The sequence below is a fragment of the Dendrobates tinctorius genome, unplaced genomic scaffold (assembly GCF_039654945.1).
Source record: "Dendrobates tinctorius isolate UK_male_01 unplaced genomic scaffold, ASM3965494v1 ptg000302l, whole genome shotgun sequence".
Taxonomy (NCBI): domain Eukaryota; kingdom Metazoa; phylum Chordata; class Amphibia; order Anura; family Dendrobatidae; genus Dendrobates; species Dendrobates tinctorius.
This window is the reverse complement of record NW_027361969.1, coordinates 3,660,472-3,682,724: the sequence shown is the minus strand read 5'-3', so window position 1 is coordinate 3,682,724 and position 22,253 is coordinate 3,660,472.

The following is a 22,253-nucleotide window of genomic DNA, read 5'->3' as shown; positions in this document are numbered from 1 at the left end:
AGGGCCATGACCGCTGGGGAGTTTTCACACACCAGATGACGTTTAAGGTATTATCTACATGCTATTTAAATGCTGAGTTTGGGCCAGCAAGCACACTTCCCCTGACGAAGCTGCTTTAAGCAAGCGATACGTGTGGGGTTGCTCCTCACACCCCTGCTCCATGTCTTCAGCCCTGTGTTAGCTTTATTTTGGATGCCTATGGGCATTATTCCCTTGGCTATCCACAGACTTCATGGGTGCCTGGCCATCCACCAGCACATCATCTGGCAATATTGAACTGGCTTTCAGGGTTTTTGCTCATTAGGTGGTTCAGTGAGTATGTAGCTACAACTTCTCTTACATTTTAACAGCCTTATTTGTTTGCAGGCTCCTGAATTGTGGTCCTGGAAAGTTTGTACATTGGGCTGGTATATAGGAATCAATTTGGAGACTACATATGTCCCAGAAAAAACTCTGCACATATGGTGTATTGTGATGGCTTTTCATTGTCTGTACTGTATGTGATTATTATATGCAGGGGTGTTACATGGACTTCCTTTGTCCTTTTTAATTGTTTTTAACATGTGTGTTGTGTTTTCCAATAAAGCATTTTTCTACGGTTATTATGTGTTATCAGATTTAATTGGTGTGCAGGCCATTCTTTGCTTGGTCTTTTTTCTCTTACATTTCATGGTTCTCTCCATGCAAGGCTTATGCACCCTCATATATAGAACCCATTGATTGTTTGGTGCACCCCACACCTTTTTATACAACTCATTGCATTATGGGGACTTCCGATTCTGATATTGAAAAAATATCGGTACTCGGTATCGGAATTCCAATACAGCAAATATCGGCCAATACCCGATATTTGCAGTATCGGAATGCTCAACACTAACCACAACAAACACCCATATCTTCTCACCTGACCTTCTAGTCCCAATTACTAGGGGACCGCAGCACACCACTATGGAACCCAGAGCAGTGTCAAAAGGTTGTTGGTTGGATAGCGGATAATGCTTCCAGTCACTTTGCCACCACCACAACCTCCACCCTGTCATCCACACAGTCAAATCTCAGTAGTCGTGAGTCTGGACTGCATATTCCTCACCCTGATCCTCCTTCCTCCCACCATGCTGAGTGCCTGGAGACAACTGATCCCACACTTGGACACTCCAAAGAGCTGTTCACTTTTCCATTTATACATTCGGGCCTCTCGCCCGGTTCACTTGAAGCGGGGCAAGAGGAGATTGCATGTAGCGATGCCCAAATATTTGAGCAGCCACGGTCACATGAAGGTGACGAAGGGAATGTATCACGAGAGGTTGTACATTTAATCTGTCAGATCCAACCTGGATCATGACAGTATTATTGTCAAAGTAAACTTTTTTCCTTTAGCTGTGTGGTTTTGCCCCCGGTGGCCATTAGGGTCATTGCACTGTGGTGGTTTCAGTTCTAGTTTTCCCCCGGTGGCCATTAGGGTCATTACACTCTGGTTATTTTTGGTTTAGTGCACATGATTAACCAACAGGTGTGATTTCTCTATAAAAGTGTCAGGTGTGTCAATCACTGCTGGTGATAGGTCCTCAGTTGCAAGCAAGCCTGGGTGAAGGATGGAGCTGAATGAGAGTCCCGCGCAGCCCAGTCAGAGTCCTGGAGTAGCAGCTATGGTGTCTGCAAGGAGGGCTGGTATTGCTTGGTGGAGTGTCAGCTATGGTGTAGAGCTGTACTCAGGATGCTGGACTCGGTTGCTGGAAAGCTGGACTCAAAATGCTGGACTCTTTTGCTGGAAAGCTGGACTCATATGCTGGACTCTGTTTCTGGACAGCTGCATGCAGGTGGTGGACTCTGTTTGCTCCAAGGCTGCACTATGGTGTTGGATCCGGTCGGAGGAAAAGATGCATGCAGGTGGTGGGCTCTGTTGCTGGGAGCATAAGCAACAGAGCAAAGCTAAGTGGTGTTCCCCTGTTTTGTCACTTTTCCTTATGTGTGTTTTAGTGCAGTGGTGGGATTAGTTTCCGCACCGACCATTTCCCTAGTGAGGGTTTAGGTGCAGGGCGAGTCAGGGTTTCTAGGTTCCTGATTGGTGTCCATTGCGGAACCGGCCTAGGGAACGTTAGGAGTGTAGAGACACTGACTCAGGGGAGTGCAGGAGGTCTCCACTTCCCTGTTCCCTATTGCAGGGCCCCCATTGTTATTGTTACCCAGGTTTTCCCTTTATTGTTTAAATTCGCCTTTCTGGAGGTGGGGTTTCCAGACTTACGTGTATTACCTAAATTCGCCAGTTGGAGGCGGTGTATCCAGCTGCACGTTTTATTATTTAAATTCGCCCAGCTGGAGGCGGTGTATCCAGGGTCACACGTGTCAGTGCCTCCAGCAGGGCGGATTTAGATGTGTCCAGCCACGCGTGACCATGACAGATGACACACAATTGCCAGAAAGTCAGGAGGAGGACCAGGGTGTGGAAGTGGAAGACGAGGTGGTGGATGATATAGTAACTGACCCAACCTGGCAGGAAGACATGCAGAGTGAGGACAGCAGCACACAGGGGGAGGGAGTCGTTGCACCAACAGGCAGGAAGAAGCAGTGTGGTGGCTGCAGACAGAAGGCGGGCAACCGTTCCCCATAACACCAATACAACGGAAGTTGCCAGTACAACTTATTATGAATTCGCTTTCTGGCCTCCCTCTGGTTATTACTGAAGGTAGTGGAGCAGGTCAGATCGACAGAGGGGTTGCGAGTAGGGATGAGCTTTCCGATATAGCAAATATCGGGCCAATATCGGAAATCGGAAATCCCTACTAACCATAAGCATAAACCTAAACCCTAACCCTACTAATCCTAACCCCTTACCCTACTAACCATAAGCATAACCCTAAACCCTAACCCTACTAATCCTACAAACCCTAACCCTACTAACCCCTAACCCTTACACTAACCCTAACTAACCCTAACCTCTAACCCTTACCCTAACCCTAACCCTACTAACTATAAGCATAATCCTAACTGTAAACCCTGACTCTACTAACCCTAACCCCTAACCCTTATTAACCATAAACCCTAACCCTACCCCAACTAATCCTAACCCAAAGAAACAACACCGTTGTTAAGATGACGACCAGTTTTCCTGCTATAGCTTTCGCTCTGTGCATTTTTCTTGCGATTTTTTTTGCTCCTCTGCCTCTGCAAACTAATTCACCATTATCCTGAGGTGTTTCTCCTCCATTTTATCCATTATATAGCACTGTAGTGGTCAATTTGTAATTCCGATTTTTTTCTCCCATTGACTTGCATTGATATCGGAAATCGGAAATTCCGATATCCAATATTTTTTCAATATCGGAAATCGCAATTCCGATATGATATCGGGCAATATCGCTCATCCCTAGTTGCGACTTCTCTTTCTGGGCTCCCTCTGGTGGTTACTGGAGGTAATGGAGCTGATCTGATTGACAGAGGCTTGCCACCTGATAATGATGATGGCGATTGGAGATCTGGGGTTTCAGATGGGATTTAAGACAGCCGACTCCCTCTATCGCTGCTGGTGATTTGCTTCCTGTTCCTCCTGAGGTCTGATTTCTCCAGCTCTGTCCCTGCATGTTCAGCTAAGTGGTTTATTTGCTATTCTGTTTGCATTTGCATTTGATCTGGTTTTGTCTATCTCTTCATGGTGCGGGTCAGCCAGCTCCAGCTGAGGCTGTGCTGAATCACTGCCCATATGTTACTGCTTGTGCCAGTTTGGTCTCTTTTTGCTCTGCTTTCAGAATATACCAATCTAACAGGGGATAAAACAGAGTGCTGATATAGTGGGGGCAAAGTCGTGTGACTTCAGTGTTTTTTTGCATCAGACGTGTTGGACTTTTTGCAGGGTTTTTTGCGTGATTGGACAGGACAGGAAAGGAAAGACACTGTCTGTAGTCAGTGAGGGCCCCATCATTTTCTCAGAGAGGTTGGTAACTACGCGGATTGCAGACCCCTGTTCCTAACCACACAACTAGCAGCAGCCCTGGAGCGTACCTACGATGATTCTAGATGCCTCGTCAAAGCCGCAGGACTAAATAAGCCTAAAGCAAGAAAAGGGGAAATCTAAACTGCCCCAGAGCAGACCCCAAAGGAATAGACAGTCCCCACACATGTATTGATGGTGAGACAAGATGAAAACACGAACACAGGTAGGAAAATAGGCTGGGCAAACAATGGGGCCCACACTAACTAGAAAGGACAGGAAAGGAAAGATACTGTCTGCAATCACACCAAAAAACCCTGCAAAAATGTCCAACACTTCTGATAGCAAAAAAACCCTGAAGTCACTAGACTTCACCCACTATATCAGAACTCTGGCCTCTTTTTGTTCTGTTCTCAGAATATGCCAATCTAATAAGGGACAAAAAGCAAACTGGCACATACAGTGACATAAGAATGGAAATTCAGCACAGCCCCAGCCGGGGCTGGCTGACCACACAAAAAACTGAATAGACCAAACCAAATCAAATGTGAACAATTAAAGAGAACACTTAGCTTGAGAAGGGAGGAACTGAGCTGGAAACTAGGACCTCAGGAGGCAGGAAAAAATCACCAGCATGGGAATAGGGAGTCGGATGTCTTAAATCCAGTCTGAGACTCCAGATGTCCAATCCTCTTCCTCATTATCAGGTGGCAGGTCTCTGTTAATTAGATCAGCTTCATTACCTCATACCACCACCAGAGGGAGCCTGGAAAGAGAACTCACAACTCCTCTGTCAGCACAACCAGCTCCCTCACCAGAAACCAGAGGCAGACCAGAAAATGAGTTCACAACACAATGACCCACAGGCCACATTGCTAAATTCACACATTTCACCACTGCTTGTGCTCAAAATGTTGCCTTTTAGGTTTGTGGAGACAGAAGCTTTCCGCAACCTGATGGCGATGGCTATCCCTCGGTACTCGGTCCCCAGCCACCACTATTTCTCCAGGTGTGCTGTCCCCACATTACTCAAGCTTGTGTCCCACAACATTAGCCGAGCCCTCAACAATGCAGATGCTAGGAAAGTTCACCTAACCACGGACACGTGGACAATTGTTTGTGGGCAGGGATGGTACATCTCACTGACAGCACACTGGGTTAACATAGTGGAAGCCTGGACCCAGTCGGACCTTGGGATGGAACAAGTCCTCTTGACGTCAAGAATTACGGACCCTAGGTCAATCAGGGTTGACTCCACAGTCTACAACTCCTGCACCACCTCCTCCACTTCAGCCTCCATCTCCGAAATGACCACATCAGTCATAAGCTGGAAGCACTGCAGCACTGTCTCAGCCAAGTGGCAACAGGCTGTGCTGATGCTTAGGTGACAAACCGCACGATGCAGAAGAGTTGTCGACAGCTCTGAAAGAGCAGGCAGATCTGTGGCTGACACTGCTGAACCTACAGCCATGCATGGTCAGGTGTGACAATGGCCGGTACCTGTTGGCAGCTCTAAGGCGAGGCAAGCTCACACACATACCATGCCTGGTCCATGTGCTTAACCTCGTGGTTTAGCAGTTTCTCAAAACCTATCCAGAGCTGCCGGATCTGCTTGTCAAAGTATGCCACCTGTGTGCCCATTTTCGAAAGTCAGCTACAGCTTCCGCCTCTCTTGCCATGCTTCAGCAGCATTTGCAGCTTCCGGCTCACCGACTGGTGTGTGTTGTCCTCACGCGTTGGAACTCTTCACTGCAGATGTTGGAAAGGATTTGTGAGCAGAAGAGGGCAGTTGTTGACTACCAGCATCAACAAGACCATTGGAATTCAGTTCAGACTCCACACATAAGACCTCAGGAGTGGACATGGATGTCAGACATATGTACCATCCTACAAAACTTTGAGGACTCCACCAAGATGGTGAGGGGTGATGAAGCCATAATTAGTGTCACCATCCCGCTTCTCTGTGTTCTGAAATGCTCTCTGCTCACAATCAATGAGGATGCATTGCAGGCGGAGCATGATGAGATGGAGCAAGGAACCATACAGTGTAATTACACACAGCCCAACCTCATCTCATCCCAATGTGGATAGCGTGACAATGAGAAAGAACGGGAGCTAGTTTCATGTGCTATAGAAGGAACTACCTACACAACCGTCATACCGCCTGTTCAGCATGGATGGCCTGAGGACAGGAAGGAGGAGAGCATTGTCAGTTGTCCTCATGGTGAGGACACGGAAGTCTTGAATGTCACCCAAAATTTTGACAACACGAGGGTCACGGGAATGGCAGCGTAACATAAACTTAGCAGTCTGCACGCATGGCTAACATGTATTAATGGTTGATGACACTTCTAGACCCATGCTACAAGGATAAATTTCTATCTCTTATTCCTGAGGCGGACAGGTCTACTAAAATGGGGCAGTACCAGAAGGCCCTTGTTGTGGAATAATTAAAAAAAACTCCCATCTAAAAAAGCTGGGGGCAGAGGTCACAGTTTGTTGGACAACCAAGGAGTACAGGCGAGAGAGACACAACTTCAATCCAGCATAGGCAGGGGAACACTGTCAAAGTTCTGGGAGAGTTTTCTCAGACCCCTCTCATTGCACAGGCCCTGAGGCGCGAAGTACTCTCACAAGGAATGCAAAGTTTGGGAAGATGCTGAGGGAGTACCTTGCTGACCATACCAACGTCCTCCGTGATTCCTCTGCACCTTATAATTATTTGGTATCCAAGCTGGACACTTGGCATGAACTGGCTCTCTATGTCTTGGAGGTTCTGGCCTGCCCTGCCGCTAGAGTTTTGTCAGAGCGGGTTTTTAGTGCCGCTGGTGGAATTTTAACTGATAAGCGCATCCACCTGTCATCTGAAAATGCTGACAGGCTGACTCTTATAAAAATGAACAAGGGCAGGATTGGGCTAGACTTCTCAACACCACCGAATGACAGCAGCGTAACAAACTCACATCCAGTGTCTTTTTTTGGGAGGTCTATTCCCATGCACCTTTTCACACCCACACATGGGTATATGCATCCTGATTTTGGCTTTTTGCTGTTGTCCTTCTCCTTCTCCTCATCCTCCACCACCATATCACCAGGGTGACCGTGTTGCATGATGCAACAGTCACATAATTTTTTTAAAGGGTGTTTATGATGTCCATAAAAAAAATTGCTATACAGTATGTTCATGTATACCCCCCGGGGTAAATTTTTGTCAGCCCATACACTTATACAAAAAAAATGTTCCCGTTAGAAAAGAGCAGGTTTCTTAGTGCATGGGTATTACAAGTATGAGGCCCTCCTCCACGTCTCTTCCATGGAGCATTGGAGTGCCTCCAAATTTTTAGCAGCCCTTGCATTCACTGCATAGGCAAACAGTATGGGAGACCCACTTTCTATTAGAAAGTGGGAACATTTTTTCATGAGGCCCTCCTTTACGTTTTACGTCTCTTCAAAGGGGCATTGGCGTGCCTCCAAATTTGGAATTAGGCAAACAGTATGGGAGACCCATTTCCTAATAATGGGAACACTGAAGAGACATACAGGAGGGCCTCCTGAAAACAAAGGGGTATTGGGATGCGTCCATATTTTGGGCAGCCCTGCCACTCACTGCATATGCATTAACAGTATTCGAGACCCACTGTTTTAAAATGGGATAACAGAGAACCATCTGCCGGCTATTCTTTAAGTATAGTGAGGGACGACTGCTTTCTCTTTAAGAATAGTAAAGGCTGCCTGAAGGCCCTATAAAAATAGGCTTTGTGAATTTCAGAGTCCCTCCTTCAGAAATGAAACAGGTTGTGTCTGATGATGTGTCACACACCACATGGCCAGATAAGGTTGTAAAATGACATTTCCCAGTGAATGCATTTGTCTTGGTTGAAAGCAATGCTGAAGATCAAAAACGCTACGTGTGAACATAACCAAAAACAAAAATGCTCCTCCACACCTTGGGCTATTTATTTTGCCTTATATGCAGGTCATTACCCTGGAAAGGATGTTCCTTAACATAGTTCCCAGGAAAATTAATTTTGGTTTTGTTTTTGTATGTTTTAGTGTGAGTCTGTTTTCAGAGTCTTACGCCACTTTTACATTGTTCAGTGACCTGAGAATCAGAAATGCTTCAAGGGGTCTTTTCCATGCTATTCCCATGTCATTTGAGTACTGTTCCCACTGATTTCCACAATGTCTAGTCCCTCTGCAGACCGCCGGTGGAGGGGGGGGCGTCAGAAAAATGCTCGAGTTTCCCATAGACTTACATTGGGCTCGCTGCTCGGATTGAGTACCCGAGCATTCCAATTTGCTTGACCCGAGCAACGAGCACCCGAGCATTTTAGTGCTTGCCCATCACTAATCACACCTCATATTTCCAGCCCCATCACCATCTATTCCCAACCTGCACTCCTTATCCTGCTGATACCACAATGCTGAGCCGCTGCTGCCGTATGTGTCCCTATTACTGCACCTGCTTTGTGGAACAGTGTGCCTCTAGATGGTAAAACAACCCTCTAGAATATAGTAATGTCGTGTGCTAGTGCCCTAGAAAACAGTGCCCACATTTTGCCCCATAGAAAACTAGAAAGTAGTAATGCCCTGTGTGCCCCTTTGACAGTCACAGTAACCTAAGTTCCCCTATAACAATAAGTGCCCACTTTACATTTAATAATTCACCCCCCATAGGCAGAATCTATATAATATAAAGCACCCCTATAAAAAAAATAAAATAAATCCAACACTCATCTTTCCTCCTAGTTCCTCAACTGCTCCAAGCACCCGCACATCTCCAGACAGCGAGTGCCAAGTAGTGACATCATCACGACCCCCTGTCAGTGTCTGAGTCAGGGATGTCAGAAACTGAGAGGGAGCTTGTCGCTCCCACTCTCATCAATGTGGTCAACTGTATTGGAACCCAGCCAATACAATTGAACTTGCTATGGTGGGTGGGGGGCCCACTGCTGGTACCAACGCCCCCAGCCTGCTCAGGGGTCCCATAGCGGCCAGGTAGTAGAGCAGGGAGATTGATTCTCCTTGCTCTGCCGCAGAATGTAATGGCAGGAGGGTAATGCATGGCATTACCAAGAAGCCAGTATAGCTTCCCTTAAGGGTTAATTTGTGGTGGGATAGAGTTTTCACACCACTTTTTCCAAGTATATATATATACACACACACGCTAGTTGAAGAGCCCAGGCGCTGCCCGGGCATAGTAACTAACTGTGGTTAGTTATAACAAATTATAATGATCCTCCATCCCATAGTCCTGTGCCCATATACACATCATACATACCCATCATACATATCCAGCATCCCATAGAGTGCCCATATACCCATCACACATCCTCCATCCCATACTCCCGTGCCCATATACCCATCATACATATCCTCCATCCCATAGTCCTGTGCCCATATACCCGTCATACATATCCTCCATCCCATAGTCCAGTGCCCATATACCCATCACACATCCTCCATGCAACCTATGATGAATCAGCGTCGCCACGGCAACCATTATGATATAATGAGGGGCGGGGCTTGATACACACACACTTTTTCCCCATTATGTACATAGGGGCAAAATTGTTTGGTGAATTGGAACACGCAGGGTTAAAATTTCGCCTCACAACATAGCCTATGATGCTCTCGGAGTCCAGACATGTGACTGTGCCAAATTTTGTGGCTGTAGCTGCGACGGTGCGGATACCAATCCCGGACATACACACATACTGTATGTACATACATACATACATACATACATACATACAGGTTTTGAGCTGGTTTTAGTGGACCTTCATAGAGCGGGTGGGCAGAGGTCCATGTATCGCCACATGCAGAGTGCTGCCAGGACATATGTGAGGTCAAGGTCATGTGACCATCACATGTGTGTTAAATACCTGGCCATGTGAGACAGTGGGTTGTTGTGTATTGGGAGAGTAGGAACTCTCACATAGCTCCTGGAGGAGCTAAAGGACTGTGCAGAAAAACTGCAGGTGAACCCTGTTGAGGAAGGACTCATAAGGACGGTTTTCTGTTTTGCTTTACTGTTATGCGTGGCGCCCTGGAGGGTTCAGTCGCCACAGAGGTACTGCACCTCCTCCTGAGGTGTGGTGCCACACCATCCAGGTAAAGTGGAGACTCCTGACCACGCTCCAACACCTGCATCCCACACAACATAGTCGTGTTCCAAGCAGGGAGCCACCAAAGGTGCTTTGCTACACTAAGAGTGCTGGGAGGCGGGAGGAGTTTAGTTTTTGCACAAAAGAGCAGGAAGAGTTTAGGATAGGGTAAGTCTGACAGAGGAGATCCCCGGAGCGGGATGGATGAAGGAAGTGCTGCAGCAGACCTCAGTGACCTGGGTCTGCTAGCACAGGAAAGAGACATTTAGAAAGCCTGATTCTCCATAAGAAAGAAGGATTAGTATGGAACGTAAGGAGAAGGAGAGAACTAAGGACTAGGGTCAGAGCAGAGCCCTTCCTAGAAGTTCTTGGCGCAAGGCCGGGGTCCGGTCCCCGAGGTTGTATGGATACTAATGGTCCTGCAGCAGACACCGGAGGAATAGACGTTGTCACCACTTTATTCCCACACAAGACTTGGGGGAACAACAGCATTGAGAGTGAGCCGGGACTTAGTAGCAAGGAGTCCCCGAAGCAGGCTACAGCTGTCTGCCGTACAAGTAGAGTTCATAGGAACATCTGAAAAGAGGAACTCCAGTGCAACTCAGTACTGTGAGTACTTCACATAGGCGCTATAGGGGAAGCGTTCAGAAAAGGCATATGTTGGCGGAGTACTTTATCTTGCCTGGAGATTGGCAGAGCCCCTGATCTGGAGGACACGGCACGGATGCGGGCACCTGTATGCACAACAGACTGTGAGTAAAGCTTTGGAACTACATGCCCTGGTGTCCTCCGCTTATTCCGGCGCCAACACACTCAGCACTGCTACATCTCTGTGCCTGACACTGCACCATTTACATCTCCCCTCTATCACCTCTTCTACTCTGCCCTGGGACTACAGCCCTGCCTGTGGAGGGCCACAACATCATTGCTGCACCACACCACCAGTCCCAGAGGATCTGCATGCAGCGTCGGCTTAACACCTTCATTGCCGAACACCACAGGTGGCGTCACGAATCATAAACTTTAATCAACATCCACACGCTTAACATTCCCCTTTTACAATGGACGCCCAGGGCCACGGACCGGGTCACAGCTACCGTGACAACTCCCATTAAACTCGACGGGCCCAGTACCGAGTACACCACGGCCCTGGCACGGGGCGATCCATATGCCAGCAAGGCTCTGTTTATTTTGCTGAACCCTGCCAAGGTTTATGCTATTCACAATAAACCAGCAGGTGATTCTTTACCAGAAAGGTTCCTGTGTCTACCTGAGGAAGTAGCCAAGTGTGTCAACCCCCACAATATTTTGAGTACACACATTGGTAGTGGGCCTGTCCAGTCAGCTGCACGTCGCTGGGTGAAGTGTAGTTTTCTCCCCAGTGACGTGCGTTGATAGGACAGGCTAATGTAAACAAAATATGGTCTGAAGGGATAAAGAGTGATCAGCATTGAGGGAAGTTGTCATTCCTCATCACTGTCATACCTAAAATGCTGCCCCATCTGCGTACCTGTGCACCATGGACGCCATCCAGGAGGAGCTGCGGTTGAAATATGTAGAAGAGGGAGCGCTTTCCTGTCTGCAGCGCTGCCTGAGAGTACCGTTGGAGGATGCTGACAGGCTGAGTGCAACGTGAGCGGGGTACAGGAAGCGCGAGCAGAGGGCATCATTGGTGAAGCACCATAAGTCGAGATGTCGCCATCCGGGGGCGCTGACATGCGCTCCAGGTCCCGGAACAAGACCGGTGCACAACAAGAGAACCTCCGCCCCCCCAGGGGGTCATCGGATACCCCACACACCAGCAGGACCAGGCTGGCCTTAGATCACCGGCTGGACGTGGCCGTTGCTGGCCTGGGGCTGCTCGTACCCAAGAAGGACCAACCGTGGCAGAGGTCTGCAGATGGAGCCAAGCACAGGACATCACATCTGAGGGCAGTGAGTATAGCCCTCAAAATACACTACCTTCATAAACATTGTAACAGCTGTCAGAGGTGCTGGGGTCACTGAGGGGGCTGCTATAACCACCAGCTGTCACTGCACACTGTCACGGACGGACGGACGTGGCTTAGCTAGGTTATGCTCCCACGCTGCCAGGCTATGACGACGTGGGGCGTGCATCCCAGGTGATAATGGAATGTGGACCCACTGGACCACAGAGGGGGACCCGGGCCTATCCGTACTAGGGAAGGGCAGCAACCGGGGTCTGTGGCAGCTGAGCATGTGGGCAAGATAGTGACATGAAGGACTAGATGACAACCCACAACTTCAGCTATGAAGAAACAAAGTTTACTTAAAGGGAACCTTCACCTCGTTTTGCTGCTATAAGATGCGGCCACTGCCTTTTGGGGCTTATCTACAGCATTCTGTAATGCTGTTGATAAACCCCCGGTCTGACATGAAAGAGAAAAAAAACAAGTTTTATTATACCCACCGGGGGTGCGGTCCGATGCGATCTGGTCCGTTGGGTGTCGCAGGTCCGGGTCCAGCGCCTCCCTCCTTCATGCAATGTCATCATCCTGCTTGCTTCATGTCGCGCTCCTGCGCAGGCGTATTGATCTGCCCTGTTGAGGGCAGAGAGGCCCAGCACCTGTGCACTGCAGGAATCTGTTGTGCCCTCAACAGGGCAGATCAGAACGCCTGCGCAGGAGTGCGACACAAAGTAAGCAGGGTGACAACATCACATGAAGATGGGAGGCGCCGAACCTGGACCTGCGACACCTATTGGACCGGACCGCATTGGACCGCCCCTCGAGTGAGAATGTGGTGGAGGCCGAGCTTGGGGGGTGGACCACTGCTTACCCTGCTTGGACGCCGCAGACACCAGGCGACTCAAGGATGAGGCGGAGACAGATTTTACGTGTAACAGTTCCAGATTTATTCGTCATCCTCCTGACGGCCACCAAACACGCACCGCAGCTTCTTCACTCCACTCTGTCTCCAGGCCCGGGGACCTATTCCTTAGCTCCAGTCGCAGTAACGCACCTCGCAGATCTTTCGCTGGGGGCTGTCCTAGACCAATCTACCCCCAGCGCTTCACCTGTCCGAGGTCGTGGTCCCATCGGTACCCCCGGGGCCTCGTCTGTCCTGTCCTGCGGTCCGTCGGGTCAGGGCCACCCCCCTGACTGTCTCTTCTCTGTCCGTCCCCTGGCCAAGCTCTTCTCTCTTCCCTGTCTTCTTCTGAGCTCCTCCCGGGACTGATCTCATCTGGAGCCTCGCCTTCTTCTATTTATCCCCTCTCTCACAGGGGAATTTCCCTCCCAGGCGCCTATCTCCCCGCCCCCCATGACTAAGCATATCTGAGCCATAAGCTGATGTATAGTCCTGCACTACTCTCCCCTGCCATCTTGTAGTCATTTCACGGTACTATACCTCTCCTATCTATCCTTCCCAGTTGTCACCCTTCTATGCCGTCAATCTCCGTCCCTGGTGTACAAACCGTCTCCTCCTACTGCCAGTCACGTCTGTCCGTCAAGTCACCTTCCCCACAAGTAAAATAAAAGTTGTTTTTCTTCTCTTTCAGGTCAGATCGGGGGTTTATCTTCAGCATTACAGAATGCTGTAGATAATACCTGAAAGGCAGTGGCTGCGTCTTATAGTGGCAAAATGAGGTGACAGATTTGCTTTAAACAAAAGTCACATTAAACTAGAGATGACGATGCTAGGCTCCTCATCCTGCACATCAAGGAAGGGTGACATCACAGGCTAGCAGATGTCAGATGATGGCAGGAGGTCATCACAGATTGATGCAGTCCGGGGTCATCTAGCACGGGCATATCAGGAGAACCTCTCTCAGGCCTCAGGTATAGCGCAGGCACAGCAAAACATCAGACATCAACCTCGGACAAACAACATCACAGGATGGACCCCAGGGAAGAGGCAGGACATCGGGACACAGGCAAGACACGGACAGCAGAGGTCCAGGAGCATCAACATGGCAGCTCAGGACATCGGCTGGTCAGATCCAGGACTCACGAGCAGAGCCGTCACCAGGAAGCAAGACTGGAGACTCCCCAGGAACACAGAGGAGGAGCCCGTCCAGGAACACTAGTGAGACCGACTCTGGAACACCGGCTGGACCATGGACTGGATATCTCGACACAGACAGGACATCTAGGACAAAGGCAGGACATCTAGACTCTGTCTGGAGCCGTGTCTTTTGTCCAGAGAACATCAGGACCCAGGCAGGACATCAGAGACACCAGCAGGATATCGAACAGCGGTCATCAGGCTCCAGGCCCCAGGACACGACCTAGAAAGGACCTCAAGCGGTATGGTACAAGCATCGCAGGATTAGGCCTGGACAGAAAGAGCACCGCATAATAAGCTGAACACAGCGTAGTAGACGCTCAGTAGGAAAACCAGACTCCAACTTTGTAAGATGAACACAGGTTAATCTTCAAGACACACAGTCTCCCCCCTAGGTTGTCATCTGTCTGCTACAATTAAAAATAAAATATGACATAATGAATTTATAGATATCCTGTTCTTGCTGCCAGCCTCCAAAGATTTTAGCTAGGCTTTTAGCTAGGCTGAATAAGGATTAGGATAGGCATAGACTGATAGCCAGGTCATTTAATAACTGGTTGCATGCATTCTGTATTTATGCCAATGTTATTGGGGAGAAGTTCTTCAGCTAATGCTCAGGGCTATTTCAACATGTAGAATAATGTTATAAAAATTTTAGTAGTTTGAGTTTATGACGAGAATTTTAGTCAGAAGCTAGCTGTAATGATACTTGTAATGATACTGTAAGCTCTGATCTAAGGTTCCCTGAGCATCACACTACAAATGAGACTTCTGCCTGTCACACAGCTGCGACCCCTCCTTTTCACCCACAGCTCACACACACACCGCAGCTCTGTGCCTGCATCTAACTGGTCACCAGACACTTCCTGTGCCAAAATTCTCCTCTCCCCAGCTAAGGTATATTAATTAGCTAAGTGGAAAGCATGTTTTTTGTTCTCTACCATGCGGGTGATATTAGCGAAGCTATAGCTCGGACCCCGTTCGTGACAGAAAAACGAAACGGACAATTCTGCGACATGCTCCAATCCTGCTTCACTACAGTGGTTCTTGCTAAGGTCTAGCACCCACAGAATCGGAGAAATGGATTCCTCCTAAACAGTGTGACATAATTACTGCATGTTTGGTCTTGAATTATTGTCTTCGAAAGGCTAAAGAAAATGATACCATGTGCATGTTTATATGAGGTACACTTTGCGAGATATAGTTAGAATCTGACTACTAAACTTATTATAACTCCTAGAGCAGGGGGAGGACCATCACCCGACCACCCCTTTTATGATGTCAGGACCCAGGACTATAGAGTACACTCACTCAGTTGGGAGGTCATTCTTGCTGGAGATTGCATGCTGCCAGGATTCCAGATGCAGGGAGACATCTACCCCGTCTCCCCACATGGTTAGCCTAAGTCCATCTAAGCAAATGTAAGTGTTAATCTCTGTTTGGTTAATCCCATTTATTTTATATTTGCATTGTACATATCTAATGTCTCAACTTTATAACATCTTTTATCTGTGTAATCACTCCCCTTTTGGGAATCTAATATATAAAGCTCAAAGTGTGTATGTGTGTATGTATGTGTGTGTGTATGTTTGTATGTCTGGGATAGGCATCTGCACCGTCGCAGCTACAGCCACAAAATTTGGCACAGTCACACGTCTGGACCCCGAGAGCATCCTAAGCTATGTTGTGAGGCGAAATTTTAACCCCGCGCGTTCCAATTCACCAAACAATTTTGCCCCTATCTACATACTGGGGGGAAAAGTGTGTGCGCGTCAAGCCCAGCCCCTCATTGTGATGTCACAATGCCCCTATTTGCATACTGGGGAAGCAGTGTGTGCGTGCCAAGCCCCGCCCCTCATTATGATGTCACAATGGTTGCCATGGCGACGCTGATGTCATCAAAGGTTGCAAGCCCTGCCGCCGCTCATTATGATCTCATACTGGTTGACTATGGAATGGAGGCTGTGTGATGAGTATATGGGTACCGGACAATGGGATGGAGGATATGTATGACAGGTATATGGGCACGGGACTATGGGATGGAGGATATGTATGACGGGTATATGGGCACGGGACTATGGGATGGCGGATATGTATATGGGCATGGGACTATGGGATGGAGGATGTGTGATGGGTATATGGGCACTGGACTATGAGATGGAGCATATGTTTGACGGGTATATGGGCACGGGACTATGGGATGGCGGATATGTATATGGGCACGGGACTATGGGATGGAGGATGTGTGATGGGTATATGGGCACGGGACTATGAGATGGCGGATATGTATGATGGGTATATGGGCATGGGACTATGAGATGAAGGATGTGTGATGGGTATATGGGCATGGGACTATGGGATAGAGAATATGTATGATGGGTATATGGGCATGGGACTATAGGATGGAGGATGTGTGATGGGTATATGAGCACTCGACTATGGGATGGAGGATATGTATGATGGGTATATGGGCACGGGCATATGGGATGGTGGATATGTATGATGGGTATATGGGCACGGGACTATGGGATGGAGGATAATTATAATTTGCTATAACTAGCCACAGTAAGTTACTATGCCCGAGCAGTGCCGGGCTCTTCAGCTAGTAAATTATAAAACTTATTAGCTCTGTCTCCATGCTCTAAAAACGAATTTACGTGCCTTTAAGATAATTACACTACTGAATTGGATTGTCTTCGAACTCCTCTATTAAGTTTATAACTTAAGCAGAGAAATCGGGAGCTGGTGGCGGCGAAGTTTGGTCTGGGTCCTGGGCACTGCTGAGAGTGACGGAAGGGATTTTATAAGCTAATTGGTTGGCTGCGGCCAGAGCATCTGATAATTCCCTCACTACAGCAGCATGCCGGGTGGCCAGTCCTCATTGAAGCAGCTGTCCAGTGACCAATTATCCCAGGTGTAGTTCCCGACTGACCTGAGGGTAAGGGGGGCGCCGGAGAGCTGCTAGTTCCAAAGTGGAACTGAAAAGTTTCATGAAGTATTGTTAGCAGTGGTGGGACATCCAAAGCAACCCCCCTGTGATAAATTGTTAGGGCAAGACTAGCTTGCTATTTTTTATCACATTGTGGCAGCGGTCGGATAATTAAGATAAGTCCCCTTGTGCATGTGATAGCTGTGTGTCGGCAATGCATCGCGTCCCTCCATCCGCGACATACCGGTGTCAGCGGTGGGATCGTGACACTAGCTATTTACCCATCCTTGAAATAGGGTGTTAAAGATGTAGGTTTGTGGCTTGATCTAATGCTTCCAGGTAAGCTATCTAAGATTCAGAGTCAGGTACCAACTCAAACCACCTTTAGAAATGTACATGCTTTGCTTTCAATGAGACACAGCTGACGTACTATACCGTCCATGTGACCCGGCACAATTTCACCATGGATGGCATAGTACGGGTGGTGTGCGGCCGGTCACAGTGCTGGGTGTCAGCTGTGAGAATCAGCTGACACCTGGCTAAGTGCCTGGAGTGGTCACGGACCACTCCCAGCACTTTGCCTGCCCCCAATTGCAGCATTTCGGGGGTTAAAGGACTGATGTAAGGAGGTTGACCGGACCGCGGGTACCTGCATGCCTGTAGCCTGAGGGAAACCTTAGTGGGAGAGACCTTCCCCTGCTGCCGGAGGGAAGGATGAGTGAGATGGGGCTTCCTGCTGACAGGAGGGGGTCGGGAGAGCCAGAAATGGGTGCGCAGCAGCAGTGGGATAAATGTTATGAATGGGTCACCGAGGAGGATAGCAGGCCCAGGCTAAGCCTCAGAAAACCAGAGAGGTTGGTAACTAAGCGGATTGCAGACCCCTAGCAGTAGCCGTGGAGCGTACCTACAATGATCCTAGATGCCTCGGCACAGCCAGAGAGCTAACTAAGCCTAAAGCAAGAAAGGGAAAATCTAAACTGCTCCGGAGCAGACCCCAAAGGAATAGATATCCCTCAAACATATATTGTCAGTGAGACAAGATGAAAACACAAACGCAGGCAGAAAAATAGACTAAGCAAATGATGGGCCCCACACTGACTAGACAGGACAGGAAAGGAAAGACACTGTCTGCAATCACGCAAAAAACCTGCAAAAGTCCAACACGTCTGATGCACAAAAAACAATGTAGTCGCACGACTTCGCCCGCACTATATCAGCACTGTGGTATATTATGAAAGCAAAGCAAAAAGAGACCAATATAGCAGGGGACAAAAGAAACTGACACAAGCAGTAACATACGGGCGGTGATTCAGTAGAGCCCCAGCCGGAGCTGGCTGACCCGCACAAAGCAGAAATAGACAAAACCAGATCAAATGCAAACAGAGTAGCAAATGAACCACTTAGCTGAACATGCAGGGACAGAGCAGGAGACATCGGACATCAGGAGGCACAGGAAGAAAATCACCAGCAGGGATAGAGGGAGTCGGCTGTGTTAAATCCCAATCTGAAACCCCAGATCTCCAATCGCCTTCCTCATTATCAGGTGGCAAGCCTCTGTCAATCAGATCAGCTCCACCACCTCCAGTAACCAACAGAGGGAGCCCAGAAAGAGAACTCGCAACCCCTCTGTCAATCTGACCAGCTCCACTTCCTTCAGTAATAACCAGAGGAAAGTGTTATGAATGGGTCACCGAGGAGGAAAAAAAAAACAACAAGCTAAGTCTCAGAAAGCCAGAGAGGTTGGTAACTATGCAGATTGCAGATCCCTGATCTTAACCACACAACTAGCAGCAGTCGTGGAGCGTTCCTACGATGGTCCTAGACGCCTCTTCACAACCGGAGAGCTACATAAGCCTAAAGCAGGAAAAGAGGAAAACTAACTGCCCCAGAGCAAACCCCAAAGGAAAGACAGCCCCCCCATATGTATTGACGGTGAAGCAAGATGAAAACACCAACAAAGGCAGGAAAATAGGCTGAGCAAACGATGGGGCCCAACTAACTAGAAAGGACAGGAAAGGAAAGCCACTGTCTGCAATCTGCCAAAAAACCCTACCAAAATAATGTCCAACACGTCTGATAGCAAAATTAACCCTGAAGTCACTAGACTTCTCCCACTATATCAGCACTCTGAAATATTCTGAAACAGAGCAAAAAGAGGCCATTCTAATAAGGGACAAAAAGGCAAATTGGCAAATACAGATAAATAGGAGTGGAAGTTCAGCATAGCCCCAGCAGGGGCAAGCTGACCACACAAGAAACTGAATTGACCAACAAGCGCAAGTGTGAACATTAGCAAAAAACAAACTTAACTTGAGAAGACTGGAAGAGAGTTGAAGTCCAAGACCTGAGAAGCAGACTGAATCACCAGCACCAGGATAGGGCGTCGGCTGTCTTATATGCAGTCTGATACTCCAGAGATCCAATCGTTATCCTCCTCATCAGGTGGCAGATCACTACCACTTAAACCAACCTCACTACCTCCTGTCACCACCAGAGGGAGAATGGAAGGAGAACTTTCAACTGGTGGAGCAGAAAATGAGCTCATAACAGGGAAGCCAGAGAGAGAATTCACAACAGATAAAAGGAGAAAGCGCATGAAAGAGGGGAGTTTGGCGCCAGGTCAGAGCAGCGTGCAGTGGGGTGAGCAGTGCGCTTCGCTCCCCAACCTGACATGGAGTACCGGCGCTGCGAGAGGCTGTGCTGCAGTTGACCAGAAAGACAGGAACTGCTGCTGTGAGGGAAGCAGTGTGCCCAGCAGCAATTCAGAGCAGAGCCATTCAGAATCATAGAATCGTAGCGTTGGAAGGGACCTCCTGGGCCATCTGGTCCAACCCCCTGCTCAAAGCAGGATTCGCTAAATCATCCCAGTCAGATGTCTGTCCAGCCTCTGTTTGAAGACTTCCATTGAAGGAGAACTCACCACTTCTCGAGGCAGCTTGTTCCACTCATTGATCACTCTGTCAAAAAGTTTTTTCTAATATCTAATCTGTGTCTCCTCCCATTCAGTTTCATCCCATTGCTTCTAGTCTTTCCTTGTGCAAATGAGAATAAAGTTGATCCTTCTACAATGTGACAGCCCTTTAGTTTGCAAAAGAGAAGACTGAGAGGAGACTTAATAGCTGTCTACAAATATCTAAACATTCCCAAATCCTGCAACCTTTCCTCATAAGACAGGGTTTGCAGACCGGTCACCATTCTGGTCGCTCTTTTCTGAACTTGCTCCAGTTTGTTGATGTCTTTTTTAAAATGTGGTGCCCAAAACTGGACACAATATTCCAGATGAGGTCTGACCAAAGAGGAGTAGAGGGAAATAATGACTTCACGTGATCTAGACTGTATGTTTCTGTTAATACATCCTAGAATTGCATTTGCCTTTTTTGCTGCTGCATCACACTGTTGACTCATATTCAGTCTGTGATCTATAAGTATGCCCAAGTCTTTTTCACATGTGCTGTTGCTTAGCCCTATTCCTCCCATTCTGTATATGCTTTTTTCATTTTTATTGCTCAGATGTAGTACTTTGCATTTCTCCCTGTTAAAAACCATTCTGTTTGTTGCTGCCCACTTCTCCAGTTTATTTATATCTTTTTGAATCCTCTCTCTCTCTTCTCTAGTATTAGCTATCCTTTGTGTCATCAGCAAATTTAATCAGTTTACCCTCAATTCCTTCATCTAAATCGTTGATAAAGATGTTGAACAATACAGGGCCCAGGACAGAGCCCTGTGGTACCCCACTTGAGACATTCTTCCAACTGGATGTGCAGCCATTTACAACCACTCTTTGGGTCCGATCACTAAGCCAGTTATGAATCCACCTAACAGTTGCCTTGTCCATTTCATACTTAGTCATTTTTTCAATAAGGATTGTATGAGAGACTTTGTCAAATGCTTTGCTGAAGTCAAGATATACTATATCTACAGCATTTCCTTGATCCACCCAATCAGTGATTCCATCATAGAAGGAAATTAAGTTAGTCTGACATGACTTATTAGTTACAAACCCATGCTGACTCTGTTTAATCACTTCATTCTTATCCAGGTATTGACATACATGTTGTTTAATAATTTGTTCAAAGATCTTTCCTGGTATAGAAGTCAGACTCACCGGCCTATAGTTGCCTGGGTCCACCTTCTTCCCCTTTTTGAAGATAGGAACAACATTTGCTCTTCTCCAGTCTTCTGGGACTTCTCCTGTTCTCCAAGAATTTTCAAAGATTATGGAGAGGGGTTCAGAAATTTCTTCTGCTATTTCCTTCAGTACTCTGGGGTGTATTTCATCTGGACCTGGAGACTTGAATTCATTTAGGTTAGCTAAGTGTTTCCTCACTATCTTTCTGTTTATAGATATCCTGGCTTCTTCTATTCCCTTAATAGGACAGTGAAGAACAGTTGATGTTACATTTCCTTTCTGAGAGAAAACAGATGCAAAATAGGAATTTAAAAGTTCGGCCTTCTCAACATCCTGTCTTACCATTTCATCATTTTCAGCCTGTAAAAATCCTATAGCATCTTTGACTTTTCTTTTACTTTTGACATATCCCCAAAATCCTTTATTATTGCTTTTGAGATCTCTTGCAAGCCTCAATTCATTGTCAGCTTTAGCTAATCTGATTTGTTCCCTGCAGGTTCTGCAGACAGCATTATATTCTTCTTTAGATATGCCTCCCTCTTTCCATCTTATAAACATTTTTTTCTTCCTTTTTAGCATGTGCTTAAGTTCTGTGTTCATCCATCATGGCTTCCTTAAATGCTTCCTATTCTTCCCTCTTTTTGGAATTGTTAACAATTGTACTTTGAGAATTTCATTTTTCAAGATTTCCCATCCTTCCTGGACATTTTTGTCTTTAAGGTTATCCAGCCATTGGATCCCTCCAATTCTCTTTCTGAATCCCTTAAAATCTGCCTTTCTGAAATCTAACCTTGACGTCTGAGTCTTCACATGTCTTCCTCCTCTAGTTATCCAAAATTCTAAAATAGCATGGTCGCTACCTCCTAGGGTCCCAGCCACTTTTACCTCCTCAACCATTTCCTCCCTGTTTGTAAGGATTAGATCCAAGGTAGCAGTTCCCCTTGTTTTCTCCCCTACCTTTTGGAAGATAAAGTTGTCAGCAAGAGAGGATAAGAATTTCCTTGACCTGTTAGTTTTGCCTGAGAGAGATTCCCAACAAATGTCTGGATAGTTGAAATCTCCCATGACAACTATGTCATATTTTTTGGAGAACTTGGCCATTTGATGCATAAAGAGTTCATCCATATCTTCAGCTTG